This window comes from Oratosquilla oratoria, chromosome 12 (genome assembly GCF_046742065.1).
Source record: "Oratosquilla oratoria isolate Oo_2021 chromosome 12, ASM4674206v1, whole genome shotgun sequence".
Taxonomy (NCBI): domain Eukaryota; kingdom Metazoa; phylum Arthropoda; class Malacostraca; order Stomatopoda; family Squillidae; genus Oratosquilla; species Oratosquilla oratoria.
In genome coordinates, this window is record NC_134788.1 from 67,365,068 (window position 1) to 67,377,169 (window position 12,102).

Genomic DNA, 12,102 nt, shown 5'->3' on the forward strand with positions numbered 1-12,102 from the left:
CCATTGCCGAGAAGGCAAGAATACTGCCGACGGAGGCAGTTTTTGGGTATAACATGTCCCCCAGGTCAGGCCAAGATGACTGCTCGGTCCCGCAAAGAGCCGTGTTCAAATACGATTGGCGGCATCCCCAGAAGGGGTCGGGACCACCGCCCAATTCCGAAGAAGGCCCCGCCTCAATGCAGGTGGGGGAGGAAGTATAGGTGAGACCAAAGGACAGGAAGTGCACGTCGCAGTGGACGAGAGGGACAGTGATGGAGGAGAATTCGCGGAACAACGTCTCTATCGAGGGAGTGCCGCAGTATATCTTGGATGTTCGGCGTGTGCTGAATGAAGGAGAAGACGAGGAGGAAGGGTGCGGAGTGACGGCGAACGAGGGGGCGGTGTCACGGAGACCCGCCGCGACAGGCGTCCCCCAAGGTGGCTACAGGACTATGAAGTAGGAGAAGGAGACGAGGAATAGATTGATTTCGAGATCAAAGGGGCGTGTGGTGTGAATGTGAATGTATGTGGTGCGGACGGGGACGGGCGGTTGGCACCTCCGATGGTGGTGGTGATGATGATTTATGAGTTTTTGGCCGACGGCCAGGCACTGGGACCAAAATGATCATTCAGCGCCACAATGAATTTATGAAAATTGAAATTAATGAGATGTTAATGGAATGAATTTAAAATAAAGATAAGTTGCATAGTAAGACTATGCATATGAATAAAAATCAAAATGAATTTAAAAATTTGAATGAATAAAATCAAAATGAATTTAAAAATTTGAATGAATAAAAACCAAAATGAATTAAAAAATTTGAATGGATAAAAACCAAAATGAATTTACAAATTTGAAAAAAATTAAATTCATATATATGATGATAATGAATTAACGAATACATAAAATAAAGTAAGATCTAGATAATATTTACATAAAAGTTAGAGCTTATAAAACAAATTAATTTCTTTTAAAAATTTAACTAGTCTAGCTACATCTGCGTCATCCCCTAAAAGATTTGGCATGGGCTTGCCAGCAAGCCCATATTTACGTCGAGCTCTAGCATACAGCTGACAGTGCATCAGAATGTGACCAATTGTCAGAGGACTGCCACAATCACACTCGGGTGCATCTGATCCTTCTAACAGAAACTTATGTGTCAGATGGGTATGACCCATTCTCAACCTACTTAGGACTATTTCAGTTCTCCTATCAGCATGGAACACAGAAGGCCAGTATGATGTGTTAGGCCTAATGCTTTTATATTTCCTGTTAGTGGCAAGAAGAGGATCAGACCAACGGTCCTGTCACTTCTGTCTGATGTAAGACTTGATAGGTTTATACAGATCAGAATGGGGCAATTTTCGCACATCAATTCTGCTTTTCTTACTAGCTTCCTTAGCTTCTTCATCAGCCACTTCATTCCCTCTTATTCCCACATGGGAAGGGATCCAGCAAAAACACACAGATTTATGACGGGAGTGAATGAATTGTAGCCACTCTTGTGCTTTTTGTCCTAGCGGGTGGGAAGTATTGAACTGGCATACAACATCTATGGCACTTTTTGAATCTGTATATATAACAAATTTCTTAGCTTTAGTTAATGAAGCTTCTTTTAAGGCATGGACAATTCCTGTTAGTTCAGCTGTGAATGACGACGCTGCATTGGACAGCCGTCCCAATCTCGAGTGGTCTCTGGTGACAACTGCACAACCAACACCTTCATTCGATTTAGAGCCATCGGTAAAAAAATTAAAATCTTTGACATGCTGTCGGTCATGTTCTAAGAACTTTGCTCGAACCACTTCTGGAGGAGAGTTCTTTTTGACAATATTAACTGAGCAACGCTCAACTTGTGGTACCAGCCATGGAGGGTTGTCTGGATATTTAACAGGTAAAATATGTTCATCAAGCAAACTGCCATTTCCCAGTTGATCTTTAGAACGAACATGGAGAGGCTTTGTATTAGCTCTATAGTTTACTGACAGGTTCTGATTTATCAGTTTGAAGGTTGGATTCTCTGGAGTACTTTTAATTCTTGCTAGATATCGTAGACCTAGCTCCTCCCGACGAAGGTCTAAAGGAAGCTGATGACAGTCTACATAAGTACTCTCCACAGGAGATGTTCTGAATGCTCCAGAGCAGATCCTTAAACCCATATTGTGAATAACATCCAGTTCCTTCAGTCTTGTTTTACATGCTGAAGAATATATTTGGCAACCATAATCCAACTTAGAGCGACATAAAGCATCATAAAGGCGCAGTAGTGATTTTTTATCTGCCCCCCAATCAAAACTGGACACGACTTTCAAAATATCCAAAGATTTTCTTACTTTTCGCTTCAAGTTATCTATGTGACTTTCCCAAGTTAGTTTTTTATCAAATGTTAACCCTAAAAATTTAACTTTATCCTCATAAGGTAAAATTTCCCCCATTTAAAATCAGATTTGGAACTTCCTCCTGACGTCTACCTCTGGTAAAACGTACTGCCACAGTCTTGGTGGTAGAAAATTTAAGACCATTATTCAAAACCCATTTTGATGTATTATTTATAGATCTATGTAGGTCATGACATGCAGAAAGGGCATCATATGATGAAACATATATGACAAAGTCATCAACAAATAATGACCCTTTAACTCGGGGGCCAAGTGTGTTCATTATCCCATTAATAGCAACAGCAAAACAAGTAACGCTTAAAACGCTACCTTGTGGGACCCCTTCCTCTTGACAAAAGGAAGATGATAAAGTGTTTCCCACCCGTACTTTGAGATACCGATTAGATAAAAAGGAACTTAAAAATCTCATCATATTTCCCCTTACACCCATTTTATAAAACTTTTTAAGTATACCATGTCGCCAAGTGGTGTCATAAGCCTTCTCCATATCAAAAAACACTCCAATAGTTTGTTTGCTTGTAGCAAAACCTTGTTGGATCTCATTAGAGAGTTTTAAAAGAGGATCCAGGGTACCTCGGTTTTTTCGGAATCCGTATTGATGGGGAGAAAGTAAATTCTTAGATTCCAAGTACCATACCAGACGAGTGTTTATCATTTTTTCCATTAATTTACATACGCAGCTAGTCAGTGCTATAGGTCGATAGCTGGTTGGTTGAAAGGGGTCTTTGAAAGGTTTTTGAACTGGAATGACGATGGAAATTTTCCAGCTCCTAGGTAAAGCCCCCGTTTTCCATATTTTATTGATGATTTTCAAGAGAAAGAGCTTAACTTCAGCAGGAAGTTGGCGTATCATCGAGTACAAAATTCTATCCTCTCCAGGAGACGTGTCTTCAGTTGAAGATAACGCACTATGCAGTTCTTCTAGAGAGAACTCTGTATTATACTCTTCAGAAGAGTTGGATGCGAAATTTATGGTAACTTGAGAATTTCTTATTTGTTGGAATTCTTCTGAATAATTGTTTGGACTCGAGACATCTGAGAAATGTTTCCCTAGAGTGTTCGCTACCTCACCAGGGTCAGTGATTAGATTGTTGTTTATTTTCAAAGTTGGAAGAGGTGAAGGTATAAATTTTCCACTAAGTTTGCGAATCTTCCTCCAAACAAATCGAGATGGTGTTTTTGAAGATATTCCATTGATATAATATAACCAGGATTCTCTTTTAGCTTTTCTATAATATCGGCGTTTCTTAGCCAATGCACGCTGATAAATTATCTTGGATGTTTGAGATCCAGTGGTTTTATATCTCCTATAACATTTTCTTGTTATCTTACGAAAAACATTACATTTCTTGTCCCACCAAGGAACTGCAGGCCTTCGGGGTTGGTTTCCTGTTTGAGGTATTGATTCTTCAGCACTATTTATGATTTTCTCTGATAGGTATGAATAAGCCTCCAAATGAGAGTCAAAAGAATCAAATTCCCTATCTATTTGTAAAACCTGCCTATACTTATTCCAGTCTGCCTCCTTCTCTTTCCACTTGGGTGGAGAGCAAGTAGGGATATTTTCTGTATATTTCAAATGTATAGGGTAATGATCGCTGCCATGCAAATAATTGTCAACTGACCAATTAAAATCCATAGCAATATTCGATGAGCTTATGCTTAGATCAATGGCTGAATATGTATTAGTATGGATATTATGATAGGTCATTGATCCATCATTATAAAGGATAATGTCATTTGCATTCAAAATGTTTTCAACAATGTTGCCATACATATCTCGATCATTTCCACCCCATAGTGGATTGTGCGCATTAAAATCTCCTAATATTAAGAATGGAGGAGGAAGCTGATTAATAAGGTTCTGTAGATCTACATTAGTGAAACCAGCTGCACCAGGCAGATAGATGGAACATACAGTAATTGATTTTCCCAATATAGCTTTAATTGCTACAGCCTGAAGAGGTGAATTTAATCTCACAATTGCATGCTGAATACCTTTATTTATCATAATTGCAGCTCCTCCGTGTGCCCTGTCTCCAGGAGGAGGAGTGGAGGTGTAAATATTGTAATTCAACCCAGGATTAATAGATGTATTTCCAAGTTTTGTTTCCTGGAGGCAAATGATACCTTCATCAGCACTTTCAATTCCTCTGCTCGAGTACGAAGACCCAGGCAGTTCCATTGGAGGATGTTGAACGTGAAAATAATTTATTTTTTCTTGGATCCAGCCAAATTATCTTTGGACTGGAATTCTGGGGTATTTTTATTAAAAGACTTGAAGTTGTAATTTAGTCTCTTTACCTTGGAGCCCTGATCTTTACTTTTAGAATCAGGCGATAATGTCTTTCTCTTTATGTCTTGTTTATTCTTTTGAGAGTTAGATTTTTCATTTTTTTCCCTTCAATTCAGAGGCACTTACCCGTCTAACCCCGGAATTACTGTCAGTAGAAATCTCCATTTCAGAAGAGCCCAAAAGTTTAGTACTGCTTTTGAAATGTGATGTTCCACTCTGCATCTGATTAGAGTTGTCTGCACCTACCAAATTCAATTCACAGCACGAGCTGGATGATGCCATATCTTTAAAAGGTGTAATAGAATGTGATGGTCCAAAAGGATCATGGGCAGTAAACTTATTAGATGTTTCTAATACAAAATTTTGAGGAGAAGCTGGTCTACCTTTCTTTGGTCTAGGGGGGGTCCAGAATCCATCTTTGGATTTCGAGATGTTGGTTTTTTGCTTGACTGAAGGTGAGGAGGTTGTTGGAAGGACACTAGGCTTGGAAGAGGTGGTGGGTAGAACTACAATTGTGTTCTCGCTATAAACTGTAGAGGTGTTGTCTAATGAAACAGGGGCATCCCTTTTATTCATTCCAGATTGAACGTTGGGATCATTGTTAGACTTCTTGGCAGCATCTGCATAGGTAAATAGTGGATTTTTGTTTCTTTTAAGCTTATATTTAGCAGCTGCAAAACTGATGTGCTCATTGGCTGCTGTTTCTAGCACTTCACCTTCAAATTTGTAGATTGGGCAGTGACGCCAATATGGTGAATGGCCACCTCTACAATGAAAACAGAACCTTTCTTTTTCACAAGTTTCACCTAGTGCATGCATACCTGAATATATATAACATCGTGCATTGTTAGGACATTTTTCCTTAATGTGACCAAAGTCAAAGCAATGATGACATTGCATAGGTCGTGCTTTAAATTTCTTAACTTGTAAATTTAAACGACTAATCTTTACATAGTCTGGAAGGTAAGGTGAATGAAAAGTGAGCTGTATGGCACCATTAATTCCTTTAAGTTTTTTTACAGCTAATATAATATCAGGACATCGTCTAAGGATCTCTTCTTCATTAAAGTCACACAAATCTTTGCAGTATACAACCCCTCTAGCGGTGTTAAATGATCTATGAGGGGTTATGGCCTCTACAACATTGCTAGGTTGATCTTTAAAAGATGATAACTGTAGCAGTGTGTCGGTGAGGAAAGTCGAAAAACGGGGTTTCGCTTACGAAGTTTTATTGTAAGCGGATATCAACAAACAAGCGACGTCTAGAACGTCTTCGTATCAGTAACTTAACAAAAACAAAAGATGTCTACATAGGATTCAATTAGATACACACGACTAAAAGTGCTGTATAGGATCTAATCCTATTACAAAGTATAAAACATATGAGAATCACATATATAAGAAATCTACAGCACCAGTATGCAATTCTTTAACACCATTTTCATGTATATAAAAATAGTAGTAAGACAATTAATCTCAATTTACCACAATAATAAAATAGCCTGACTTTTGCTGACTGCCTTAATTAATATTTTCTTTCCATACTTTTTCACATTTCCATCTGGAATGGATCCTACAAATTCCTCCAGATTCTCCCAGGCCTTTATTAGATTACTTTGTCCCTCTTTATATGTAGCGATATGCCAAATGGGAATTTGCATTTTCCTGTTCTTTGGATCTTTGCCATTTGGTTCAGAAATTTTAGGAATAAAATCACCATCTTCATCATCAATATTTCTAACATCCAGTAATTTAGATTGTCTTGAGAATATAAGGTCTTCATCTTCCTTTTTCTTTATATATTCAATTACTTCTCGGGCTGAAAAAGCCTTTTCATATGTAATATAGAGATTAAAAAACTGCTCATTACAAGAAACCTTTAACTTCATTCGTTCTACAGGTCCAAAATTCTTTGCTGTCTCATAACAAACTTTATAATTTAAGTCTAAACCAACATTGGTGTCACAATTTTTTAAATTGTGACACCCAGCTCGTTGACTCCCTTCCCATTTTCTCGTCTGTTTTCTCTCCGTATCAGCCCTTAATTCCCCATACTCGGGGGAATTTCCAGAGTCCTTAAGACTTCTAGTAGCAACATCCTGTCTTTTCTCCTCATCGTTATCCTCTTTATCTGTCATGTCATTTTTGACAATCAATTTCAGTGCCTTAACGAAGGGAGAGACTTCTAATTATCTAGAAACACCCCCCCCCCTTTTGATTTGTGTTCTCAGAGCCATGCTCAACGGTTTTCGCGCCCACACAAAGCACTCAAACACACACACACACACCCTGCGCGCTGCCACATATTTGATTAAGCTAGGCAATTAGAATTATTAGGATTGTGTCTAACCCGCTCGGGAACAGTGTCTACCTCAAAGAACACTTGGAACTGTGTCACCCTCCCGCATGAACATTATTCGTAGTACCCTTCGCAACTAGGGACGGAGACCTAGTACTATTGGCAACGTCGGAAGCCGGCTAGCGGACATCGTGACCTGACCTACCGCAGGACACAAGTAGTCTACCCATTAAAGTCGATCAGGGAGGTTCGGGCCGCTCACGTCCTGGAGAGCCCAATCGCGCCCTATCCTCCCTCATGTGGTTATTAAGGATTTGCATCCTTAAGTGAGTGCGTGAACGTTAAAGGAGTATTAGCGGGTCATATCCCCCTCCGAACTTATCAGGTGGAGTGCTGTGTGTATCATCCCGATCTATCATAGTGACTAGAGGCCTCCAGCCTCCAGTGAACCAAACATTTGTGTATCAAGGGGTCACGTACGTATCTGTACCCCCTTTCCTCGGGACGCTGACCTGAAAGGAACTGGATAGCGTACACGAGAAGCCTCCTACGTGTTCAATCCTGCTCCCCCTCCACGAGGCTAATCACAAAGGATGACCTGGGTTCCCGCCGTGATCGACAACAATGATATACTTCAAAAGCATCCTGCCAGAACGAGGAACAGTACCCCATGGAAGTCATCCCCTCAACCAGCAGAGACCCTCTAAGGATAATAGCAAGTAACAAGGAGTATTTAATAGATAGGACCCCTAGATAGGCGCGCAGGGAGATAGGATAGATAGGATGTATGTGTGAATCCAACTGTTAAAACCCTTATTTAATGTCAAGTAGCTTAATTTTAGTGTTTAATTATTCAATTCATTAAAACTCATAATAGGAATTCTGGGTTTCATTACCCAAAGACGGTTATCTTTATGAGTTGTCCCCACACCCCTCTTTGATTTACGTACATACACGCTTGCTGAGAGGAAGCACGCGTGGTCCCGTGTGGTAATGCGAACCTCCTGGACTTCGGCTTCCCCACTGAGATTATCCTCCTCCTCCATTCTTCACTCCCTTGAGGTACGTATTTCCCCACGCCCCCTCAACCACCTCCTCCTTCCACTGTCCAGGAAATTTGTAATAATTGGGGCTGAATATGACTCTTAAATTTTCGTTTACATTTTTGACACCAGTTTTGTCACCCTGGTGTCCCAGTGGAGAAGAAGGGGGTACACTTGCCATTTGTACGAGTGTATATTACTTCGACCTGGCAGTCCTCCGCCCACCAAAATTCCCAAGAATATCGGAGCCCAACAAGGGAGGGATGTGATGGCCACATAAGGTGGCCTCCCTAGAGACTACTGCCTGGTTATACACATGACTCCCAGAGCTTAAGGCGCCATCCGTCCGTCGAGTTCAGGCCCAGCTCTGGGAGCCATGTTTGACATTTAGACTTTCCCCTCGCTCGTGTACGTCAGGTACTCGAATTTTACGGGTGGAGCGGCATGTCATGCCACTCCACCCTCCATCAGATCAAAAGAGCAGTCAAAAGAATATTCCAAGAGAGAACCAAGGTCGTCAACTTTAGATCAATCCTGATAAGAGAAGGAAAAATTGAAAATAGTGATAGATCAAAAACCTCATCCTAAAACAACTGTCATAGGATGAGGGCGACAAATCCTAAGAGTATTCCAGTCTATAATCAAAGCCAGGCTAGGGTCGTCAACATAAAGACTTTTGGCTCAGTTTTCGTCTGGTAGCTCGGGGCTGACCTCTCCAGTATGGTTGCACCTGGCTGGCACAGCTCAGCCCGTCCTTACTACACGGAAGCCCCCCCACTACGTCAAAGTACTGGGCCTCGGGGGGGCGATGGTGGTGGTGGGGGTGTCAAAGGGTGTGAGCGTTGGTACCCCCAGAGGGGGCAGTGCCCGCGTGTGTGGATGTGTGAATGTGTGTAAGGGAGACCGACCGAGGAAGGGAGGGGCTAGAATTAGAAGTTAGGAAATAGGGAAATTAGATTAGGTACAGTGGCGCGAGTGTTTCAAGGAGTAAGGACCGACCCAGAATCAACCAAAAGAACGGGATCATTGACAACTAATTAAGTACCACATGTACACACACACACACACACACACACACACACACGATGGTTGGTAGAGTCCCAGACTGTCACTACGGCGGTCCGGGTTCGAATTCTGCCCAGGGCTGATAATAATTTCGGTATCGCTGCGTTTCGAGTCGTTATTCCTACTCTTGTGGGCGGGGAGTTGGGTGTGTGTGTGTGTGTAAGGTCAAAGCATTACCCATAGATCGGTCATATGAGCTCTCCTCCGGGAGGGAAATAGCTGTCGATCATAAGTCCAACACGTGATCTAAAGACCAAGGTAAATCACACACACACACACACACACACATATATATATATATATATATGTTTTGTTAAAAACAACTGCGCATTCGGCGCTACAAAGCTTCTTAAGTAGACTTTCAAGTCTTCTGAACGTGGATTTCTGGTTATCACAGGACAGACGGAATAATAGATTTCCAGTGGACATTAGGAACTTTAGTTGAGAAAGAATGTACAGACGTTTCGCTAAACGCAGTTAGCATTTTCAATGTAATAGAGACAGAGAGTACAGGACATAATAAACATAGAAAGAAAGCTCTGGGAGAGGTCACAACGTAAGACACGGGGGGAGGTCACGACGTAAGACACGGGGAGAGGTCACATACATTTGTGGGATTTTGTTACTGTGGGACAGATGTCCATTGAGGGCCAAGTGTCCTCTCTATCAGTCTGGCGGAACGTCGGAGAGGGACTTGGGTGTCGGTGTGATTGGAAGGAGTGTTGTTGTGGTTGAGAGGGCTACTAGTCCTAGGGAGGGGCTTCATGCTGGGGAGTAATGTAGGGGCTTCCACTTGTCTGTTAATAGTTGGTTGTATGTCTCGTATAATAAGTGTTTCCAGGAAGAAAAGTCTAGACTTTTCTGATTCCTTGGCGAGAATGACGGTGTTGTCTTCTAGAAGTTTTCTTGTGATTTGTGTGTTGTGTTTTTCTAGTAGGTGTAGTTTGGGGCCTCCACTTGACAAGTGGGAAGACATTCTTCTCGACAATGTCGTTCTCGTTTGGCATAAGGTAATGCGAGAGAGTGGAGACTGGAAAGGGTAAACAAAGATGCAGCTGGGCCATTGTCCGAAGAAGAAGGCTTGACCTGAGATGCAGAGAATCTATTGTTCGTCAACGGGCGTTGTCGGAAAGGTCGGTTAGCTTGGTCACTGAACAATGCACAGTCCCTTGGGAGATGGTAGCTGTCGTTGAGAGTACTACGTTGTAGCATATGTGTGCGTGCGTGCATGTGCACGCTAGACATCGAAGGGAGATGCAGCTACGAAGAATACAAGATTTTAACACACATACACACACACACACACACATATATATATATATATATATATATATATATATACGTTAGAGGCCGGTAGATAGAGGTAGACATTTAGGTAGATCGAGGGGTAGGTGAAACGATATGTAAATTTTATCCAGTTATGATACAATGGCCGACTGGAAGTTGCAGAGAGCTGCATATTCTAGCTTACCGTCTTGTATTGTAAACATTGGTTGGAGCGATGATCAAAGGTGCTGATGTGACTAATATGTAAACACAGCTCGTTCTGCTTGCGACGAATTGCTTGTGTAAACAATATTGCTTGAGACAGTATAACAGTCTTCCTGATTAGAGAAAAGGGTGGAGAAAATTTATTGGTGCATGGAGGTAAAGTCACACCCTAAAAGGGTGGCACTCATTTGTAACGTTCAAAGTTATTGGATGAATTAAATCGTGACGTCGGAGCAGACTTGGCTTGGTGGATGTAAGAGGATACCTAGTGGGAGTCCCTTGGCGTAGCTTGAAAAAACAAGTATAATTACTTAGAAGAAAAGAAGATAAGAAAACTATATCTCCATTTTAATTCCACCCATAAAGAAACTTATATAACTGGTTATAGAAGATTTGGTGGAAACATACTTAAGAGAAGGAGACATGGGGCCTACGGATGAATAACACAAGTGACTAAGTGTTAGTGGCAGTGGAGATATATATATATATATATATATATATATATATATATATATATATATATATATATATATAAGTGCAATATTTATGCTATGTTCATGTGGGAAGTGGAACATATCTGTGGGTTCTGTAGCATGTATATGGTGTGTTTATGTTTTGTTGTGTTTGTGGGTAAGTTATCTTGTGGTGATTACAGCTCCACTTTTTTTTTTTTTTTTTTCTTTTTGGTACATTGGTTTATGATTGTAAGCATATATTTTAACTGGAAAAAACTGTGGCATGTGCTGCTTTGATGGATTTGTGCACATAATGTCTATATTGCAAGTGGGGAAAATGTAAAGGCCTGGGGTGGTTTCTATGTTGCCGGCTAATAGAAGGAGGGAAGGGAGGCACCAGTGCACTTAACTCTTATTGTGAAAAAAAAAATGCAGCATTCAGGAACAAGAATAGTAACAGCAAAAGCAAGAATAGGAACAAGAGCATTACTAACAAAGGAAAAAATTGCAACACCACCAAATTGAACAGAAATGAGAACAAGGACTGCATTAATAACTACAAAAACAGCAACAGCAAAGCAAGAACACTAGCATGAACATTAACAGTAGTAACAGGAACATTCAAGAACTGCAAACCAAGAAAGATTGCAATACTAGCAGTAACAAGAATAGAAACTGTAAAACCAGAAACAAGAACTGCAAGAACAGCAACACTAACAAAAATAATCAATAACAAGTTTAAAATCAGCTACAATAGTAACAGTAACTGGATGAGAAACAAGAACTTCAACAAGATAGAAAGAGTAAAATACAAAGGCTGCATTTACACCAAGCAAATCTAGGCCGATTCTCATCAAGTGCTATGAATAGCTAGACAACTTTGCTTGCACCATTCTAGACTTCCCTAAGAGTATATAAGAAAAATACTAATGGTACCCCAATCACCACCACTACAATCATTATACATTGAAATGGGTTGCTAGACATAACAACAATTACAACCAAAAACAGACTGAACATCGAGAAAAGACTATACAAAAACCCAGAATACCTGACAACCAACATTATGAACAG